Source organism: Oncorhynchus nerka, unplaced genomic scaffold (genome assembly GCF_034236695.1).
Source record: "Oncorhynchus nerka isolate Pitt River unplaced genomic scaffold, Oner_Uvic_2.0 unplaced_scaffold_257___fragment_2___debris, whole genome shotgun sequence".
Taxonomy (NCBI): Eukaryota; Metazoa; Chordata; class Actinopteri; order Salmoniformes; family Salmonidae; genus Oncorhynchus; species Oncorhynchus nerka.
In genome coordinates this window covers 57,214-60,663 of record NW_027039969.1, presented here as the reverse complement: position 1 = coordinate 60,663, position 3,450 = coordinate 57,214, and the positions used below count along the sequence as shown (strand labels likewise).

Genomic DNA, 3,450 nt, shown 5'->3' with positions numbered 1-3,450 from the left:
ATGCATGCCTGGCAATATATTAGCCTTATTAATAATGAAGCTGTTGTAACTCTCTGGCTTACAACTGAGCACTGATAACAGTATCTCGTGACAAACCCCAGCTGCACTGACACTCCCGACCTTGGGTAACAGGAACAAACCAGCACACACACACACCTAAATCCTCCCTTTTAGACAGGAACCAGCGCACACACCTAATCTCCTTTCTAGCCGGACATTGTGTGACTGAGGACAGCGCACACACCTAATCTCCTTTCTAGCCGAACATTAGACCCGGAGGAACGACGGACGGCTCAACAGGACCAATCCAAGAAGACAACACCTCAACTGTGGCCAATCAAAAGCCAGAGACTTTCAGACTCAACCCACTTTTTGTACTGTACTTAACATGCTTACAATCTGTTATCGGGGCTCTTTCTGATGGTTTTCCAAATGAATGAGCCCGTATACGTTGTACCAGATATCTTTACTCTGAATACTGAACTGTCGCTTGTCATATAATTGACCACCTTGTCCGAATCGATCCTTGACCGACTCGCCCTATCTACATATCCCACTATCAACACCATGCAAAACTAGACAGATAGCTAACAACTAAGTCTTCAATAAAACTCCCAAGGCGTGACTTTTCTTGAATTAATATATTGAAAACGTTTATGTTGTGAAACTGCAAAATACAGAAAAGAATATACTTTAGTGTTCAATTCACACCGACATACTGTAGCTGTACATTAAACATTTGAAGTTGCATAAATACAAAGCACGCGCTAAGGTACCATGCATCTGGCATGATGCCAAACCATATAGCTAATTGTTAACCATATGGTAATTGGCTCCTTTCATTACTCTAATAATGTATAACCATCTATGTAGAATAACAAAGCATATTACACTAGAAACAGTAACAAAACTACAGTATTGTATATTTTACAATTCATTTGCATGACGCATGAGCAAAGTAATACAGCTATCGACATACATTAAAGGCATTGCAATTTGTGAGTAAATGCAATCAACATTGATATGTAAGCAACTCTATCAATAACAAGATTATCATCATTAGCTAAATGCTTGAATGGAACTTACAAACAAATATTTTTCCAAGGCTGAAGCGTGACAAGAAATAACTACATTGAAAGACCTGCACCGTAGCGTTGTTTGTAGCTGCTTCTATGCGTGCAAAACAAATTCTGAACTTCCTGTTTGCGTCGTCTTTCTAAGTACCAGAAAGCGCCACTAGGGGGCAAATAACACCATTGAACACAATGAAAATCCAATTTAACCATTGTAATAAAATAATCTGTTACCTTCTAACAGGATGACAGCACACTAGTCACACCCTGACCTAACCAACCACTTTGCCTATTTGATGGTTAGTCTGAGGGCATAGCAGGATTTCATATAAGTGTCTGGATTAGTGTCCCGCTCCTTGAAAGAAGCAGCTCTAGCCTTTAGCGCGGTGTGGATGTTGCCTGTAATCCATGGCTTCTGTCGGGGATATGTACATACGGTCACTGTGGGCGACGTTGTCAATCCACTTATTGATGTAGCCTGTGACTGAGGTGGTATACTCCTCAATGCATGTGGATGAATCGCAGAACATATTACAGTCTGTGCTAGCAAAACAGTCAACATATGACAACAAATGAATGAAATCTCATTTAATGAGGAAAATTATCTTGGGTTGGAGAAGCTTCTAGTGATGGCTCTATATATTCTGGTGAAAAGGGAGGGTTTGCGACTCTTCTCTTCAGGTGGGAAGGAATATGCGATGTCATTTCCCTCTGGAGCAAAGGAGCCATGAGAATTTGTCCTCGACTCTGCAAAGAAAGACCATCCAGTATGTCATGTCATTCAGAGCAGAGTGCAATGTCTTTCCAAATGAATTAGTTGAACGCTAAAGTAATAATATCTTAGTCTTGAATGAGCAGCAGCAGGGCTTACCTGTAAAGTACACAGTAGGGGAAGTGTTCTGAGGCTGGTACTCCATAGACTTTTGAGGACAGTGGTCCTTTCTAACTTTCTTGGAACCCTGTTTGGTGGGAAAAGGCACATTAAAACAAACTGTTATATATCTTAAAGTACAGTATATCAACTGGAAAAAGGCAATACAATGCTAAAATACTGAATTATATAAACAAATAATATCTCATACATTCAAAAGCAGTGTTATTCATGAAAAATCTGTACTTGTACTATACCTTTATGTTAAAGCATATCTTGCTGAACATGGTTTTCTTGCTTTTCTTGGACTTGAAGATGGGGATCTGCTCTCCAGTACTGCTGGTGCTATCCCTTACCAAATCCAACATCCCTTCTACAATGTCACTGGTGGCCATGCTGGTACCGGACTCAAAAGAACATTTGGCATTGGCTTTGGTGATCATTTGATGACTTGAGCCAACTGATAAGGCATCCATCATTTTGTTGACCATGACCTTCGTGAGCTGATTCATTGTGTCACTATCCTCTGGCTTGCTCTGATTGAGCTGGATAGGAAAGACCATGCAAGTAGAGGTGCTTGGTTCATTCTGGACTGAAACATCAATGTTTATATTTTCATACTCATCTAACCACTGTTTTAGGAAGCCCTTCACTGTCTCTTCAGAAAATATCTGGAGAAGCTGAGAGGAGAGCTTCCTGGATATGTCACATTGTTCCTTTCCCCATTTCAGCCTTGAAAGAATGGAGTCTGAAGCACTTCTGGCTGCTGCCAATGTTAAGACCTGTGGAGTGCTGTGGCTGTCCTGAAGGGCTATCACTTTATCCACAAATTCATGACTGAAAATGTGGATGGTCCCAGTGGAAATTATTTTTCTCAATTTCCTAACAGCAGATCGGAGGTCGTCAGGATGAGAAGCACCCTGTCCATCTTCCTGTGTGTTCTCAACACTTTCCACCATTTCGTCCACTACCACCCCAGCAGCTTGCCTGACTTTGTCCACAAAGGATGGGGGAAGTAAGTTCTCTGTGTGAAACAAGTCCTGAATGATCATGTTTCTTACAATGGGAAAGTCCACCAGGTGTAACACTGCTCTGGTTGACCTCAAGATGGCCGAGACTTGCTCTTTGTGAAGCAGGACTGCTTTGATATGTAAATATTTGGATTGAACCAAGTGTTGTGTCTGACGTTTGAAGATCTTTTCTGAGAAACTCCGTAATCTTACTTTGCAGACTGTAGTAGATGTTACGAGCAACAGACCAGATTCTTTTCTCAGAAACCTGTCCAGTGGTGAGCAGGGAGGTTCCAGATACCATGTCAGATGACTGCAGATCTTTCACTATGGTTTGTATAATATCAGTAGATGTGGTGGATGTAGATACAGACTGGAGGTACTTATCTGTTGTACCTTCCTCCACAATGTTAAATGACCTAGAGAGGACCTCACTCACTCCTTTCTCAGCTTTGGTTTGGAACTCATGACTAGAAAGTTTTTGGAGGCTCTTTGT

General features: G+C 41.3%; 1 long non-coding RNA gene across 1 annotated transcript; it reads right to left on the bottom strand.

Annotated features, from left to right (window-relative positions):
- Window positions 1-574: 574 nt before the first annotated feature.
- LOC135568837 (uncharacterized) lies at window positions 575-3,450 on the bottom strand. Its single transcript, XR_010462747.1, has 4 exons — window positions 2,202-3,450; window positions 1,945-2,032; window positions 1,087-1,820; window positions 575-667 (listed from the first exon to the last, which is right to left on the bottom strand). It is a non-coding gene; the product is annotated as an uncharacterized LOC135568837 (long non-coding RNA).